This window comes from Artibeus jamaicensis, unplaced genomic scaffold (assembly GCF_021234435.1).
Source record: "Artibeus jamaicensis isolate MK-2021 breed Jamaican fruit bat unplaced genomic scaffold, CSHL_Jam_final contig_601, whole genome shotgun sequence".
Lineage (NCBI taxonomy): Eukaryota > Metazoa > Chordata > Mammalia > Chiroptera > Phyllostomidae > Artibeus > Artibeus jamaicensis.
Genome location: NW_026521902.1, coordinates 1,999,787 through 2,019,734, shown reverse-complemented (window position 1 = coordinate 2,019,734; position 19,948 = coordinate 1,999,787). Strand labels below are relative to the sequence as shown.

At 37.4% G+C, this 19,948-nt stretch overlaps 1 pseudogene; it reads left to right on the top strand.

Moving 5' to 3' along the window:
- The first annotated feature begins 12,418 nt into the window (after positions 1–12,418).
- On the top strand, positions 12,419–18,737 carry LOC119037839 (NEDD8-activating enzyme E1 catalytic subunit-like; annotated as a pseudogene).
- The last annotated feature ends 1,211 nt before the right edge of the window (positions 18,738–19,948 follow it).

The window sequence follows — 19,948 nt, the reverse complement described above, 5'->3', positions numbered from 1 at the left end:
ATCACTTTGGGAGCTGGGCCTGTTTGTTTGTGTTTTAGTGTAAGCCCCCATGTCACACGTGTTTTAGCAACTCCAACAGTGTCCACAGCACCTGTCCACAAATGCCTCTGGCACCATGCCTCTGTCTGAGAGATCAAAGGAAAACAAGAAGCTCAATTTATTGTAAAATCTTGTATTTTGTGAAGGAAATCAACATTTTAAGATAAAATAAAGGTTATTTTGAGGAGACTGGTTAGGATTCCACTTCCACCTACTACTGTTGCTTCTTTTTCTCTTTTTACAAATTATTATTTGTTATTACTGTTTGGTCGCCCCAGTTTTCCCCTCATTGCTGTCCCCTGCCCTGCCCACCCCCTGCTCCCTCAGTCAGCTCCCACCTTGGTGCTGTTACTGCGTGTCCTGTACCCATGTCCCTTGACTAGATCCTTCCTCTTCTGTCCTCTGTTATCCCTCTCCCTCCTCCCCTCTGGTCACTGTCAGTTGGGATCTAAAAGTCAAGTCAGAAAGCTGCAACTAAACTCTGAGATTTGGCAACTTGATATTACCAGTGGATTCCATGCAACCGTGTGCCCACAGGCAGCTCTGCTGTGATGGAGCAGGCAGAGGAGGAGTGCGTTCTGAGTGACTGCCTTCTACTGTCCCTCCTACTGCCGGGTCCCTGCATTCATGCTTTCATCTTTAGGTTCTGTAAGAAATGGCCTGCTCTTTTCTCTGAATAATTCCCAATTAATCTCATCTTGCGTGTTACTAGTAAAGTTCCCTGGATTCTTAAGAAAGAAATGAACGCTCATACGTTGAGGCAAAGGAGATAATTTGTTGAGAGCCTGGATCTGTAGCTGTTGCTAACAAAGATGAAAATATGTTTCTTTGTTGGTCCTGCAAAGGGATGATGGTATATGTTTTCCCAACATATAGGAGGGGGGTTATTTCACTTTTTCTCATGTGTCCTTGAACTGCTTGTGATTACTGTGTTTTCAATAAAATTCACAAAAGGAACCATCAATGAAAGGTCGGTGTCTTGGAAGTTCCATTCTCATAACTAGAAATTTGGTTTTGAAGAAAAGGATATTATTGACAAATAATATCTTTGTATGAGATATTCAAAACAGATCTCAGAAACAGATTCATTCCCACATCCTCAAACAGTTTTGGGAGAAGCAATTATATAATTTCTTTTCTGGAACAAATTTTATTAAATATGCCAACACTTGCTCAGGATTGGTGTTTAAATGAATAATGGTGGTGAGCATGAGGAACAAAAGTACATACTTTTCTTGAAGATGAATCTTCCAATTTAACATAGCTGCAAATCTCCTCTAGAATAGTTTAAAAAAATGAACAGCTTCATTGGCAGTGCTTGCTAATTTCTTCCAGCTGTTTATCAGAATGTGAATGGAAAAGGACAACTTCACTATCTTTTTTTCCTGTAATTGCATATATTTTAAAACATGGACTTGCATTTGGGCTCTGAAGTGTTTCTCTTTCCCTACAAGTTGAAGAACTGCCTTTATTACACTGGTTTTCTATAGTGGTATCACTTTGCCAAGATCGTGTGTGGAGGACTGAACAAATGAGTGTTTTGTGATACTCAGCAGTGTAATGTTGTGGTTCATCTAAGCCACTGTGTCTGTGTGTGTGAGAACAAAGGGATGTGTGTGGGGAAGAGCTTAGATGCTGCTGCTTAACTTTTGCTCTGAAAGAGCCAGATGAAGTCTTTACATTTCTAGCGTAAAATAATAGGATGGCAGAATTTTTGGTTGGAATAATGGCTCTAACATTTTATTTTCAGACATGTCAAACCCCCAAACGAGAGAAGATACTGAGGCCTGTTGCCACAAACCCGTAGATCCGAACTTGTGGTGATAGTCCACACAAGCTTGTGTCTACAGGTATGTGTCTGTTGGGCAATCTCACTGACCGTGGGCCTTGCCTGTGTCTCACTCAATGTCCCTTCAAAGTCCATTACTCTCCTTCCTTTCCCCCAGATTCCTTTAATAATGGTAGAAATGAGAAGAGGTCTGATATGGAGAAAGGAGACTTTCTGTTCTGAAATGAATGAGGTTCTTCAATAATTAATTTATAGACTTGACCTCAATTCCCTTATCACTTATAACTAATGTCCCCTATCAAATTGAAAGTCTGGGATTGCAGATGAGGCAACAAAAATTTGGGTGACTCAGACAACCTTTTGTTGAGTGATGAGAAAATAGATACATAAACATAAACAAGGGTTTGTTTGGTTTTCTGTAAGTTTGAGTAATTGTTTTTAAAGTTGTAATCACTTTTGGAAACACACAGTGACTTGTGTACAAGACCCTTTTCACTCTGATCTGGGCTATACTTTGTAACAATTCTTCCTTACATTTTGTTGTACCAGTGCCTTCTAATCAGTCCTTATCTTTAAAAATAAAATTAATAAGAAGAATAAATGTGCTTTGCTATTTATATTTCTGTATAGATCTTGTACTATAAGAAAAAAATATAAAATAAAAATGGCTGGTTTAGGCCCAACTTCATTTTTGGCCAGTGTCTTCATCATGTTTAAAAGGCTGGAATTGAAATTATTTTATTCCTTTGCCTCTTAAATGTCACCATTGTGCCAAGATTGGAAAGTCAAACTGAGCACAGATCAAAGCAAAACTGGCTACATCTGTCTCATTCCAATAATGTGAGCTGAGAAGTCTGTAAACAGGATCCAGGGTGAAAAGTTGATCCCATTTGAATGACTTAAACTTTTGCATTCCTTTTTGGTCCAACGTAGTGCCAGGAATTCCCTTAACTTTTAGTTCATTTATGTGAAGTTTTTTTTTTTAAATAACAAAAATAGTCAATATAAGGTAAAATAGTCATTGAGTTAACATCAGCAGAAAGTTTGAAATAAAAATACACTTTATTTCATTAAATTCTATCTCTTCTTAAGATCCATATCATTCAGAGATAACTAGAGCTCTTCTATAAAGTATATAAAAATTAAATTTTGTATGTCAGAATTAGGAAGGCCCCAATAACATCACATATGTTTGAAGGGTAGAATATCAAGCTCTACACCCAGAGTGCAGCAAATGCTACACCCTGAGGATATTGTAAAGATGCATTTCCTTTATGTTTGCTCTGCATAGCATTGAGGAGGGCTGTCTGCAGATTTCAGCTCCCAGCCTGCTGGGAAGTCATTGTTTTATCATAGAATGTTACATCCAGAAGCCAAAAACTGTCCCCACTAGTGTGTATCAAGTATAATTGTTTGCCCAAGGCCTTTATCCACCCATTAAGCAAGCAATGTACTTGGTTAGTTTTACATGCCTCTTTGATGTGGTTGACCGAGAATGAATAAACAGCTAGCAGATTAAACTTGTACCTACTCTGATAAACACTTACACTTGATAAAGGCAAGATCACGTCTCATCATCTCTTTAACTTGCTATCAAGTGTGCTACCAGTGGTACCAACAGGGTTCACGAATCCAACAGAGGCTGAGCTTTTGGCCTTGCACAAGGATGACACAGGACTGCAGGATGGCCAGTAAGTGACTGGCAGGTTGTTTCTTTTAATGAGCATTTTTAAATCAAAAGAAAAAAAGATTACACAGATGGTCATTTTTTTCAAAGTTTCTTAAAGGCCTCAGACATTTAATTTAATTCACCAGCTAGAAAACATTCCAGTGGAAAGTGCAAAGCCCTGGACACTTGTTACAAGGAAGAGGGTATTAAGTATTTTACATTATGATGAAATTCAGTATTTTTTCCTTCTTCCATGTGAATGAATGATGCTATAAATACCAATTATTCCTTTGGGAATCCCTTAGTGTAGACCAAATATTCTATAGGAAGCTGCAGATTTTCTGGTTTTCCCCCCAAAACACTGAAATATATTTCAGTCATTGTAATTGCATGGAGATGTAGAGAGAATGGGAATAAAACAAACTGGTTTTATTAAAATTCTTAAATTATTACTATCAAAATAAATTGATTATACTGTAGCACTGAATAATAGTTTAGATATTTTTTAAACAGAAAAAAAATTTATTGCAGGAATTTCATTTGATAAAGTAATTCACTGCTCATCACCAGAATTTGGGGGAAATAGGGGAGCTGAGGTTTAGTTTTGAAAGAATTACTTGTTTGTATTCCAAATTGATAAACTGAATTTTCTACCTTGAGAGAAAATGGCATGTGTAGAGTAGAAGTAACTTTAAATTTTAAGTTAATATAATTTCTTACTTTTTAATGCGCTTATCCTCAGTTTTTGTTTGGCCCTGTGGATTCTGTTTCCTGACTGTAGTATTTAACCTCCTCACATGTCACCCAGCTCCTCTAATTTAGAGATTTTTGAAATTTCTTGTTCCTATAATGGGGCTGTAATTTCACAGAGATGTCAGTATAAATGACTCTTCAAAAATTTCAAAGATTTGTTATAGCCATCATACTCCATGAAGTGTGAGTTGTAATATAGTGGCTTTTTTCTTTTGGTATATCCATATAGCTTGAAAATGTTTAAGATTCATTCACTCATTAATTCAACAAACCTTTGTAAATGCTTACTATTTGTTCATCACTTTGCTAAAGACTGAGGCTATAACTAATTTTTTTAAAGATTGGAATCTTTTTCACACATCAAAATTTAGAACTATTAAGAGGAACCATCTAGTTATAGAATGTATATTGTTTTCCCAACATAAATCTTGAAGCCATAACTCTTACTTCAAAAAACTAATTATCTGGTCAGGAGCCCCTTTGGAGAATTGCATGTCAGACATTCTTACAGATGTTTTAATGAATCACGTGTTTTCATAACATTTGTCCAACTAATCAAATACAGGGTATGGTTACTCATGGGGAGTCCCTGCTTTCTGTAATTCCAGATACTTGTGGTGTTGTTTGAGGATCATTTTTCTCTTCATCCAGGGGGACTGATACTGGTAGCACTTAAAACTGCAATGTTCCATAGACTGAGAGTCCTCTTTCCATGCATTTAGAACACCTTTGGAACATATCTTTTAAAATTAAAAAGTACAATAGATTTTCTATACTTAAAAACATTATAACTACAATTCTCTTGTAAACGCTCCTTATATTAGTTTATATTTCCTTTTTTCAATGAGACCTTTTGTCACATCATTCCATATCATAATTACATGTTGTTATTACATGTCTACAATATTTACACTAATTATGTAATAAGCCATAATTGCACTAATACATGGTAATAGGCTAAAATCTGTGTAAATAAACAAGGAAATTCACACAAGCGAAAGAGCAGAGTATTGAAAACCATTAGTATTCCAAGACCAATATCCTTTTATCTTTGACCACTAGCAGTTATACATGGAGAAAGATTTATTCTTTTTATTTTCAGACATTTGAAAGATCTGTAAGTTATATGTTTAGGCTAATGCACTAGCATTTTAGCACATCAAAACTTATCTTCTCTTTGTTGTATCCTCTTTTGCTAACTCTCATCTGCCCTCTATTCCCTTATTTCTCATTCTAAAGGGTGTTTACAAAATCAGGGAAATAGTCAATACAAGAAAAATGAAAGAAATTCAAATGAAAATGAATTTTATTTTAATATACCAGTGAATATAAAAATCTTATATATAAATGAGTATCTAGAGGCAGAGGACTCAGAGTTAACTTTTTAAAAAAACGTATTGTGCTTAATGAATTTTTTAGAGAGGGGAAGGTAGGGGGAAAGAGAGGGAGAGAAACATCAATGTGTGAGAAAAACATCGATTACTTACCTCCCACCTTGGACCTGGCCCGCAACCCAGGTATGTATCCTAACTGAGAATTGAACTAGTGACCTTTTGGTTCACTGACTGTTGCTCAATCCGCTGAGCCACACCAGCCAGAGCATAGTTAACCTCTTGAATTTCCACATGAGATCAGGACTTGAGGCAAATTTTCCAGGTTGAGTTCAGCCATCCTGCATTTCCCCACCTCTGGATCTCAATAGCAAATTCACTTTACTTTAACTGGAGTTACAATGTAAGTGGAAGAACAAAGGACCTCACAAAAATAAAAATCACCTGGCCCTTAACACTAGGTTGGTATTACCAGTTCATTCATTCATACATTTTTGTTTTCATCCAGCAAACATGTCTTCCCCACTTCCTTGCTTTGTCCCTCCCTCCCTCCCTCCCTCCCTCCATTCCTCCCTCCCTTCCTTCCTTCCTCCCCTCCCTCCCTCCCTCCCTCCCTCTCTTTCTTTCAGAGAGAGAGGGTAAGGGAGGGACAAAGAGAGGGAGAAAAACATTGATTGGTTGTCTCTCTTAGCATTCTCACCTGGGATCAAATCTGCAACCCAGGCATGTGCCCTGACCAGTAATCGAACTAGCAACCCTTTACTTTGTGGGATGACACCCAACCAATTGAGCCACACCAGTCAGTACACAAACATATTTTTTAAGATCTCTACTGTGTGTTACATAGTAGGCATGCAGCTGGTACTGGATTTGCAAAACTGCGTGGCTCATGCCTATTTTCAAATAACTCAGAATCTAGTGAAGGAGACAGACATATAAACAATGCCATGGTGTTAGGGTTACATTATGCACGTGTATGCGAAAGTGGGAGATTATCAGAGGAAGAACTATTTGAATTGAGGTTTGAGGGATGAATGAGAGGTTGCTTGATGAAACTAACTTGCCAGTGCTTCTCCCAAACCAGGCAGCTTTGATACAACAGAGGTCACCTCCTCAAAGAAGCCACCCACCCTATGATAGTGGTGTGAGGGCACAGGGGTAGAAGATAGTCCTTTTCCAGGTTAGTGGAGAAATGCTAAATCTGCGGCATTTGGATCCGTCTTTTCAACACAATGAGCACCGTGGGGTTATCACCCTTTAGTATCCCGTCTTCTCAGAGACTGCTATGTTTGTAAATGCCTAGGCCAACTGTTTCGTGAACAGCTTCTACAAGGCAAGATCAGGCTCAAGCGAAGCAATGAAGGAAGATAACCATCACAGACCACAGAGCAGTCCTCACGGGAAATACAAACATGACCACATACAAGTTTGCACAGAGATGGGATGTCGCCAAGCTTGTGAGCCTGTCTGCTACTCCAGCATCTCACTAGGGCTGAACACCAAGGAAAGGCTCAGATTAAAAATTAGTAGAACAAATAGGGAAATTTACCATCACACCTTATAAAGAAAATAACAGCCACCTTTTATATGTTTCTAAATAAACTTTAGACAGACTTTATGGAAAGTGCTAAAACATTCAACTCTGGAAGGAGGAGCACTTTATAAATATATGAATTATGTAATATATATGATTGATACTGTTGAGCGAATGTCCAAAATATCTTCTATTATTGCTTTATACTTACTTTACTCAGAACCTTGTCTATATGTTTTCACTGTGTTTTGGCTTAAGCTCTTTCCCCTTGTTAATTAATCTTTTAGAAACTCAAGTTTTTCAGTTTCACAATAGAAACATTTATTTTCCTAATTCTTTTTCAATTGTCCAAGTTTAAATATTGCATTGATCAGGACAAATGCCATTATATAAAATTACCATAATTTCCAAGCACAGAGAACGTCAAGAAGACCAATCCCAAGTACTTCCTCTCTTCTTTGTCTGCACAATAATCTAAAGCCAAGGTTCTCATGTTATTTTCCCTAATGTCAGACCCCTTGATGAGTTGTCCTTTATGAATGGCCCAAATAGGTGACAGCACGAAGAACATTCATAAAACTAACTTCCGATTTTATTGCTTAAGAAATAGTAGCTTCCCATCCATTGTGACTGCATGTTCCCAGGTTGAGGTAGTAGGTTGTATAGTTTAGAATTACATCAAGGGAGATAACTGTACAGCCTCCTAGCTTTCCTTGGGTCTTGCACAGAGCAACATGCCAAGAACAAAGCATGATTCCTTCGGGCCTTTTTTCCCCCTAGGGAAGCCTATGAAAGGTAAGATTGGGTACAATTACTTTACTGGTATTTTAGAATTAATTTTTGTTTAATTCTTGTACCCACGCTGTATTTTTCATGTTCTATTTCTTGGGGTTGAATTCTGATTTACCAAAAATGGAAGACTTTGAGAAAATCATATATCAGTCATCCATTGTGACAATAGTCCTGTGTAATAATAACACAAAACCTCAGTGGCATACAACAAGAAATATCCATTTTGCTGTCGCTAGGAGACGTAGACTGGACAGATTTTCTGTCTCATTCATTCTGGCCGTAAGCTGTAGAACAGGGTCACCTGGATGAAGAGACAATTCAGTTCTGCTACATGTGTTACATCTTCCAAGAAGCTCCTCCTAGCACATTTTAATGGTGAAAGCAGAACAGCGAGGACAAAAACAAGCCAAATGGCTTGAGTATTTTGCAAGTTTCTGCCTGATTTGTTTGCTAATATGTCACAATCAAAGGAAGTCACATGGCCAAGGCAGGAGCTGAAGTGGGAGACACTACAAAGTTTCATGGCAAAGGGTGTGAACTGAGGGAGGCATGACAAGTGGGGGCCGTTTTCTGCAATCACATTGCACTTTCTCGAATTTCATCAAGTGCAAGTAATTGCACACCCTCCACCGAGGAAGCTCCCAAGATCAAGAGCCATGTTTGTGAATTCACACTTTTGGTTTTAAACTAAACTGGTCTTTGTATGAATGCTATTCATATCCCTGTTAATGAGATATGATCCAACCGAATTCTGTGGAAAAAAATGCCAAGAGATTGGAATGATAATAATGTAGGGATTGATTATATTAGAATATAATGCTTAGTCATTTCATAGTGATAATCAATGTTACAAACTATGGGCATTTTGCCTGACTTGGACAGAACTCACACAATCTCCACAGAATACACAAGCAACAGACCAGCACTAGAATCTATAAATGTTGGCTAGAATGAGGTGTTCCAAGCCCAGACGTGTTTTAGTAGAAAATACATACAGGTAGTCAGAAGGTACCTAGTGAGGTTATTTAATTATTTTCTGGCATTTTAATATACAACACATATAAAAGGTAATGATTTTATAGCTTCTAGCTATAGCTCACTCTAATCTGCCTTAAAGAAATGAGATCCCAGTATTGTTACCATTGTGATTCCATGCTCAAATATTCTCACAGTGAGTTGCCCTGATTGTTGCTGTGCTAACAGGTCAGGGATAACTAGCCCCAGTTTCATGTTGAAACACAGCTGAAGGTTCAGGGTTAGTTTTAGGTCACTCTGAAGATCTGCTCACAGAACTGGAGACAGGACCTTAAGTCTTCTGTACAGTCTTCATTTGTTAGCTCATTCATTTATCCTTTAGAAGGGCCTGTGGCCTTGCTCTAAAAGATACTGTCATTACTTTGTCACATTTATTATGAATTTGACATGTACCATAGCTGTTACCTGTCTCTGTGTTGGGTAAGAGTTTGTGTATTAAACATCTGTAGCCACTTGACAAATAAGGACCTACTTAGTGCTGTTTATATATTTATAGAGTTTTTTTTTTTTACTCAAGTTACTTTCCTGTACTAGGCAATAAGGTTTTGTTTTGGGGGGGCATAAACTTGAGTGGTTTAATACAGTCATTTTTTCCTAAGGGCGATTTGGTAGTAAGGTTGTATCTACCAGAATTTAAATAATGCCCTGTTTGCTTTCACAATGGCTATGGTGTCTAGGGGGTCATACTGTGTGCTTTTCAGCAAATATCCATGATAGGAAAAAGAGTTTGTGAACTACAAGAAATAGAGAGAAAAGAAGAGGAAGAGGAAGAAGAAAAAGGGAAGGAAAGAAGGAAGGAAGGGAGGAAGGAAGGAAGGAAGGAAGGAAGGAAGGAAGGAAGGAAGGAAGGAAGGAAGGAAAGTTGGAGGCCACATTAGACATATCTTTGTGTCAGTTTTAGCAGTAATAAATGGATAAAGTGCTCTTCAAAGTGATCATTCTTTACTTTCTTCATTAGTGAGCACATGTTCTATTTCCTTATAGAAACTCTTCACTGAATTTTATATCTGACAACAGGACTCGTACCCTTTGCAGCAGCATGAATGGAATGGAGAGCATTATGCTAGGTGAAATAAGCCAGGCAGTGAAAGACAAATACCATATGATCTCACCTATAAGTGGAACCTAATCAACAAAACAAACAAGCAAGCAAAACATAGCCAGAGACATTGAAATTAAGAACAAACTGACTAACCAGAGGGGAGATGGGAAGGGATAATGGAGGAAAAGGGGAAAGGGTTTTCAGGAACAACTATAAAGGACACATGGACAAAAACAAGGTGGGGGTGGGATCAGGGATTGGAGGTGGGGATGGCTGGACTGGGGGAGTATAGTGGGAGAGAAATGGAGACAATCATACTTGAACAACAATAAAAAATAAAAAAAATTTTGCCCCATATATTCCAAACATACCATTAATACAAATAACCATGGTATATTCTGATAATTAATTCTAGGATTTAAGAAAAGGAAATAAAGTGTTGCAGAATGCTACATTTCAAAAATATCAAGAAATTATGATATCTATATATATGATGATATAAATATTATTTTTCACATTTAAAATTTTTTGTTTTTTAATTTTTTAAATTTTCTGTTGTTATTCTATTACAGTTGTTCCAATTTTCCCCCTTTGTCCTCCTCAGCCCAGCCAAACCTTTACTCCCACAGTCAATCCCCATACCATTGTCCATGTCCATGGGTCATTCATATATGTTCTTTGACTAGTCCCTTCTCCTTCTTTCCACTGTTATGCCCCTCCACCCTCCCCTCTGGTCACTGTCAGTTTGTTCCACGTTTACATGCCTTTGGTTCTATTTTTCTTATTAGTTTATTTTGTTCATTAGGTTCCACTTATAGGTGAGATCATATGGTATTTGTCTTTCACTGACTGACTTATTTCATTTAGCATAATATTCTGCATTTCCATCCATGCTGTCACAAAAGGTATAGTTCCTTCTTTCTTTCTGTTATGGAATATTCCATTGTATAAATGTACTACAGTTATTTAATCCACTCATTTACTGATGGGCACTTAGGCTGTTTCCAGCACTTGGGTATTGTAAATAGCACTGCTATGAGCATTAGGGTAATTAAGTTATTTTGAATTGGTGATTTGGGATTCTTAGGGTACATGCCCAATAAATATTATTTTAATTTTTCAATATGTGGTCATTTGATTCAGCTCTTTTCTAGCTCATCGATAAGCTTCAAAACAGAAATGTGCTGCTGGAATCTTGACCTTCTTCATCAATCCAGGAGTGTTTTGCTGACACAGTTTAAGGAGGCTTTGGCCAGTTAGTGTAGTGAGTTTGCAAACTTTCTTGAAGACAGGTCGTCTGCACTTCCTTGTTTCCACATCACATTCTTTGTGACTTGGTTTACACATTGAACAAGTAAGTGAGAGTGCAGTTAGTCCCCATCTTGTACTGGGTAAGTGTTAACTTCCAAAGACATTCTTGTGTGGACACTCACCTTCTCAAAGTTGCCTTTGGTTCCTTGTCTTCTCTGAGCTTTCAGAAGACCCAATGAGAAATGAGTAGACTGACTTTTTCTTACTTTCAACCAATATATATTTTCTAAATACCTACTGCAAACTTTGACTGAAAATACAGTAGCACCCTACCTCATTAATATTCTCATCCCACTAGACTATTTTCCCTTTATCTCTTGCTCTCCAAATCCTAACCCCACCAAAACACTTGTTTTTCTGTTCTGAGTTAAACATATCTCTGGTGGTCTTTGATGGCTCAGTTCTCTAACAGTTGTACTTCCAAGTTCTATTGAAAGCTTCCTTTCAGCAGTGTTTATCAAATTTTAGTAGTATAAATCCCCCAAGAGCTTGTCACTATGCAGATTCTGATTAAGTAGGTCTAAATGAGGCCTTAAATTCACATCTCACCCAATACTTAGGTAAGTCTGATGCTGTGGGTACTGGATAGCAAGGTTTTACATCATCAAATGTCTGTAAATTCCAGATGTCCAGCCATATAATCTGAGGATAAGAAATTTGGAGACAGCTTCTCATCTTTAGAGAGGTTCAGCAAGTTTCTCTTTTAATTGTAGTCACACAGCTTATCTTTTAAAAATTACTTGGTACATTTTACTAGTACAGAACCTTAAGATGCAGCACTATGAAATGTGCATTTTAGAAGTAGTGACATGGTGACATTGAGTATAGTCCTAAGAATTTTTCAGTCATTCAACAGAAGCATCCTGGAACAGCTCATGTAAACAGAATTTAGTCAGGGGTGGGGTGGGAGGGTGGAGCATGAGTGCAGGTACCAAACCTGGTTCTGTAATACCCAAATCATTTAAACTTTCTGAACACCAATGTCCAATTATGTAAACCCAGAAGGGATAATTTCTGAGGTGTCTTTAACATAGACTATTCTGAAATTCTGGGACTGTCATTCAGGAATCTTAGATAACAGTAACCAGAATCTTACACATAAGCCTCCATATGCTTCTGTAACATGGATGGGGATTTCCCAGTTCCATTTCTGTATGGTGAAAGAGATGGGAACGGCATGGTAAGAAACACTTGAGAATGATGGTTTCCACAATAAGCTATAAACACTGAAAGCCACATTAAGGCAATGGAAAAAGTATCCTAAGCAAACAGTCAATACTAATGCCTTTTTTTCTTCCATTGTTTGCAGGTCACTAGAGTAGTAAATAAAAGTACACTAATTTCTCCCAGGTGAATGTCTGTGCACAGAGTGTGTTAGAGCACTAAATGTCACTTTATGGCAGAGAGCACCTCAGTGCTGATCTGGGGAGAGACACAGAGTATATGTGACATTCACCACCTCTCTCCCTGCTTCTCGTTTGTGCTTTTTCTAAACAAAAATTATGTGCTTTTTGCCCATCACCAACTGCAGTAGGGAGCGCAGGAGAGGCTCCGTGGCCTTTCTCAATCATTTTACATTGGTCACAGAACTCCCACTGTTCTGTGCTAATGCAAAGTGCAATAACGTTTAGCATTAGGACATCTCTGAGTCAAAAGGTTAACAGAAAACACATCTCCCATTGTGTTTCTGCAGTTCTGATACTGTTAATGGTGAAAACACCATGGAGACAAATAGAGCTCTCTTTATAGAAGCTTTGGGTGAAGAGAAAACATATATGACATCTTTACAATACGAGAGCCCTCTCTGTATGGGGGTTATGGCAGGATGGAGGAGGGGGAAGATCATGTAGCATTGACCCTGGGGGTTTGAGTCTTGTCTGGAAGGAGGTTTCTGCCTCATCTCTGCTGTTTTATTAGTTGGATAAATAGTTTCAGTTCCGGTAGGGGAATGTGTGGTTTAGCCTTTGAGGGTACAAACTGGGCGGGGGGAAGAGCCAAGGATAGTGGAAGTTTATGGGGAATTTCTTAAAATGTGACCAGAAGTCAAATATAATGACACAGTTGCCCCTTTCTTTCCTATTTTATTTTTGTATAGCTTGCCTTTTCTGTTGTATGCTTCAGGGATCAGGACTGTAAATGTATCTGTAAAAGGGAACCGTGGAAAAAAACAATGCATTATAATTATGCTGAGATTTTTACTTAAAAACTACCTGAAAGTAGATTGTGTGTTCTAGGCAGCCATATAAAGATCATATGCAAACATATTTTGGGGGTCTTATTATCCATTCACTTGAGAGTGTCCCTTAGGAAAATTTTAGTCAGGGTCTCTCCTTGTTCCCATGGAATTTAAAACAAAATGTGTCTTATAGTTTATGATTATAAATCAGAAGCTAAAATTAAGATGTTCTATTTCTTCAAGACCTAAACACTTCACTGTGCAGTAAAAATAAATAAATAAATAAATTCTGGATCCAAAGTCTGTTTGAGGGATATTATCAACACAGCTTAGATATATCAAATAATTATCAAATTTTCTATGCTATAATAGTCTTTGAAACATCTGGAGGACACACACTATTGTTTACCACTCAGTCTGGCTTTTGAGATGGTGGTTAGCAAGTGGAGATTGCACTCAGCTTGACATTGAACTGAAAACTTTTAGACTTGTTTCTAAACCAGACTGATGCACTGCAGTACTACTACTGTAATTGTTGGTTCAGTTGCAACAAGTATAGCCAAATTTCATGTGTAAAGTTCATGACTTCAGGAAAGAGGGAAAGGAATTCCAGAATGACTCATTGTTTAATGAATAAGGCCCCAAGTGTTCTGTGGTTGCCACTTTAAAAGTTGAATAAAATATATAGAATTCAAATCATAACTTGAATTCCAAATTCAGGAGGTCATGCTTGGTGGTGAGGCAGCAGTGTCAGGACAAATGCTGCCCTAGTCACCTGCTCCTCAGTGGCTTCAAACTCAAAGGGGCACTCAGGACATGTTCTGTACCCTCTCTAGGTCCAGAGTCCTCACATCTCTTTGTAGCATTTTATTATTGAGCAATAGTAAATATCCAGAACAAATTAAATCAAGCAAAGCTAAAAGAGAATACATTCCCAAAGACTGAACAGAAAGGTATGAAATGAATTCTTGAGAAGTAAACCAAGAAGCAGAGTTTTCTGGTTAATCCATGTAGTTTTTTTTAAACAAAATTACTGCATATAAAATACATGAAAAAACATTTTTAAAAAATTTTTATTTATTTACTGTTTTTTTTTTAAGAAAGTGGGGAAGGGAGGGAGAAAGAGAAGGAGAGAAACATCCATGTGTGATTGGTTGCCTCTCATGTGGCCCCCACTGAGGACCTGGCCTGCAACCCAGGCACGTGCCCTGACTAGGAATTGAACCAGCAACCCTTTGGTTCACAGCTCATGCTCAATCCACTGAGCTACACCAGCCAGGGTGAAAAAACAGTTTAAAAAAGTGAAGATTATATTCTGCTTAAAGCTAAAAGTGTTATAAATACAATGTAACATTTAAGATTTATAAATTATTCAGGATATTATATGCTTCAAGATCAACATTATAAAGCTAAATTTATGTCTTAAAGTTCATTGGCATGCAGAAGTGGCAATTATTGATCTCAACTTGGCAGGATATTTATTAAATTAGATTTTGCCACTTATATTCTATGACTTAAGTTGAAAATTCATGTTAATATTGACCGCTTGATCTTATCCAATGGAAAAATACCAAAATATTCTTCATTGAATTAACTGCTACTCTTAACCAATTCACCAAAATATCTAGTTCTGAATACAGCACATATGAGGTCAGTCCAGAAGTTATCCAGCCACATAAAATGAAAAATAGAGACATTTATTGAAGAAGGTACAAAAACAAAAAACAAAACAAGAAGCATTGCACACAGGACAATGATGCCTCAGTCCCCTTCAAAGTAGATACCTTGGGACCTCACACAGTTCTCCCAATTGCCAAGCTGCCCAGTTGTATTTTCCTAAATCTCATCAATTGTCTGAAATTTCTTCTTTTTCAAAGGTATTTTTAGTTTTGGGAAAATCCAGAAGTCGCAGGGCACCAAATCTGGGCTGTAGAGGGGGCCGAGTCACCTGAGTTATTTAATGTTTCACAAAAAACTTCAACAGATGTGATGCATGATCAGGGGCATTGTTGTAATGAAGCTGCCAATCACCAGTTGCTAATAACTGGCATTCCGAATTATTCAAATTATTCTCATAGAGTTATGTTCAAGCTTAATGCAAAATTGGATGCAGATTATTTGCTTTACTCCCTCAGTCATTTTGAATACATTGGCCACATGGTACACGTGCTTACTAAGTGGCATCTACTGCCCTCACTGACTAGTACAGTGAAGCCGTCATTGTTCATGCATCACATTCCAGTCCACTCTGCTTGGCTGCCAGGTTATATCGATGTCACGCCAACCATTCTCATTATGTTGACAATGGCTGGACTTACTCACGACAGACCTCATATATTACTCTGTGAACTTGTGTGATTTTCAATTTGGCCAGCTCTTTTTACTATTTTCTGTCTTTGAGAGATCATCTCTCTATGTTATCCTATTCTGTTTCCAGTGATTGACCTTCATGGGCTGCCTCAACAATGTTTTGTGCCCTCCTTCTGGTTTCTGAATGTGTTCACACAAAAAGAAGCACCCACAGAGACCCAAGGAAAAGTGCAGAGGTTAAGGGTGTCTGATAGCCCTGACTTTCTTCCTGGAGGACATGGGGCTGACCTGGCTTCATGCCTTACTGAAAATGGCTGCATCTTGTAATTCTAGTTCTCTCTTCAGTTCTTGAAAACCACTCCTTCTCCTTGTTTTCTCGGGCCTAGGTGTGGTAATAACTTACAGCTATTGTTAGTTCTAGGACACTCCACCATCCCTTGATGGTCTCTCTTAACTACACTTAAGCTTCCTAAATACAATTGACCCTTGAAAAACACAGGTTTGAAAGGTGCAGGTCAACTTACAAGTGGATATTTTTTAATGAATATGTAGCTGGTCTTCCAGATTCCCAGGTTTTTCATGGGAACTCAATCAATTGCAGTTGCAGGGGCTGATTGTTGCATTGTTCTAGTCCATTGTATATAAGGAACTTGAGCATCCATGGATTTTGGTGTCTGTAGGGGTCTTAGAACCAATCTCCCTCAGATACTAACCCCCATGTTATTCAAGGGTCAACTGTAATTCTTTTTCTAAACTTCCCCAGTTTCCCCATTTGAGTATGCTCTCTTCTTGTCTGGACTCTATGTTTCTACCTAAAGCCAGCATAAGCTATGTAAATAGAAATTAGTGACTCAGTTTCCATCCTGTGTGAGAGATAAGGGATGGGGGAGTAGATAGTTGTTTTCCATAAGACAGTAAGCTGTAGAAGGGCAGGGACCCTTACCAAATGCCTCCTTTATAAGTCTTTACAACACTCATAAAGTGCTGAGCTAATGGTGCACACTTTGTGCACTTGGAGAGTCTTACTGAGTTCCTCTGAAATCCTCGAATTTGTTAAAGGCTTAAATGGAATGTAAGCTCTTGACTCAGGATTTGGACTTCAAGAAATCAGGACCACATCATTTTTTTTCAATGGCATGTTTAATAATTTCACATGACACAAATATCATAGCCCCTCTGGCAATTTTAGCTGGATAAAAATAATGATTAACTTCATGGATTAGGTTAATTTTGGTTTAATAGATGAGAAACAATTCTATTTAAAATATTGAGATCTAATTTTTCTTTAACATTAGCAACTCATCCCTTGCTATGTTAGTTTTTCTCATTTCTGAAGTTGTTAATATATTACTTATATTAATATTATAATATATATATGTTATAACATATAATGTATTATATAAAATAGTATATGATAAATGATACATTATAATATAATCTTATTACATATTACAATACATAAGTAAATATATGTTCGCCTCTTCAGTAGTACTGATAATTTTCAGAATATCATCTGGGTAGAGCTGTGTCATTGAAATAGAATTAAAAAACTACAGAGTAGGATGGCAAGGATCTGGAGAAGAAAAGGAGGAAAAGAGAGCTGCTGACTGAGAAAGTGGCTGTTGATGATGGATGGGTGAGGGGGCATTGGAGACTGGGAAGGTCACTGGAACCATGTGAAGAAGTTCCTCGAGCAACCTGGACCCTTCACACACCCTGATTTGGAACTGAGCAGTGATTCTTTCCAGTTTTTGTTAGATTCATATGAAGTTCTAGTCACTGGAGCTGACATCTTAGGATGAGAGCTCCTGGAAAACCTGGCATTGTCTGGTTTTAGGCAGGTTCATGTTACAGACATGGACCCACAGTAGATGCTTCCAATTTAAATGGGCTGTTTTTATTTAGGCCTAAAGATGCTGGAAGAATTAAAAGCTGAAGTTGCTATAGAATTTCTAAATGACAGACTTCCTAACTGCAATGTAGCTCCACATTTCAACAAGATCTAGGATTTTAGTGACACTTTCTATATCTGCAATTTCATGTAATTGTATGTAAACTGGATTCTGTCATAGCTGAAAGATGGATAAATGGCATGCTGATATCTCTTCTAAATTATGAAGATAACGCATTAGATCCAAGTTCCATTGTCCCTTTGATAAATGGGGGGACAGAAGGTGTTAAAGGAATGCCTGAGTGACTCTGCCCAGAATGACTGCTTGTGTTGAATGCACACAGGAACTTGATCCTCCACAGGTTAATTTTCCCATATGCACCATCGCTTCTATGCCTAAACTACCAGAACACTGTACTGAGTATGTAAGGATATTGTTTGGCCTAAGAAACAACCTGTTGGAGAAGGAATTCCATTAGATGGAATTGATCCTGATCATATTCAGTGGATTTTCTAAAAATCCCTGGAGAAAGCATCACAATAAAATATTAGGGGTGTTGCATCTAGACTCACTCAAGGGTAGTGAAATGAACCCAAAGGCGGCCGTTGCAGCTGTGTGTGCCACTGAGGTTTTTAAAACAGACACCAGTGCGTATATTCCCCTTAGTGACTGCTTGGTATTCGTGGTGGAATGCACTGCACACATGCACATTTGAAGCGGAGAGAAAGGAAAACTGCCTAGCTTGTATCCAGCTTCCACAAAATATTCTGTTTTCTCCATCAGCAAACTACAGGAAGTGTTGGAGAGTGAAATCTCCAGCCATCACAGCCACATTAGAGGTGGAAAATAGAACACTTTACTTGCAGTCAGTAACTTCTATTGAAGAATGAACAAGGCCAAATCTCTCCAAGACAGTGAAGGAATTGGGACTTGTTGATGGACAAGAACTGGCAGTTATTGGTGTCACCACACAACAGACTATTCTAACTTCATTTTACTTCTTAAGGAAAATAAATAGAAAATTTATAGAAATGTTATATATTATGAATGCTTCAAAAACTTAACTGATTCATTTTTAGCATTACTGTTGTTGGAATTTCACTTTCTTTGTTTAAATATAATGAACCATTATTTTTTAAGACAGAATTTGGAGCTGGCACTTATAAGCATTTTCATTAATAATATGGAACATGAGGGTTGGAGATAGAGAGACTGTGAGCAATTGCATTGGTTCTTTTACAGGAGGCAAACACACTGTTGTGTGGGAATTTTGTTATTATGGTCAAAGAATGAATTCCTCAGTTTTCATTTGAGCATCTACATGCACAAAATGTACCTTTTAAAAGAAAAATAAGAAAATTAAGTTTTAAATAACATTAAATGTTATAATAACATCTGGAGCATATTGAACATAGCCTACATCTTTCTTGCTTAATATTCACTTAATCATGGCTGTCCAAATGAATATTAAGTTTTGCAAAGGTTACCTTGTCCATAATAATTTGTAAATGGTGTTAGAACAGAATACCTGAACATGCAAGTGGAAAAGATTTTCAGGTGTTTACTTGTAGTAGTTTACTATAAACCTGTAGTTTACTATAGATGCCAATATGTATAACATTAAAGCCAAGACATGGATGTTTGAAATAATTTGATGTTTAAACAGTAATCACTGCTGTTTTTCCACTATTTATTAATATAATCATATATTGTCTACTTTTCTCACTGAAAAATCTTTTTTAAGATTTTATTTGTTTATTTTTAGAGTGAGGGGAAGGGAGGGAGAAAGAGAGGGAAAGAAACATCAATGTGTGGTGTTTTTCATGTATCCCCTACTGGGGACCTGGCCCACAACCTAGGCATGTGCCCTGACTGGGAATTACACCAGTAATCCTTTGTTTCACAGGCTGGTACTCAATCCACTGAGCTATACCAGCCAGAGCTCACTGAAACATTTTAAAATATATTAGGGGTAGTAAGTAGTTCTGTAGTATTGTAGGAATAATTTTTAAATGTGTAACTAAATTACTAGTACAACGTTTTTATGGTACATAAAAAAAAACCACTACAGAGTAAAAGGAGATAATTACCAGAATAGGTACCTTCACTATTTCTTTGGGGTTCCTTTTGCTGGTTTGCTATTCAACTTTTACTTTTACCAAACTTCTCCATACTTTTAAAATTATTCCAAATTTCATGAAAGATAGAAAATGGAAATGAAAAACACCTTGATTTGTAAAGTTGTAAGTTACTATCATATTGTATTTTAGTGTAT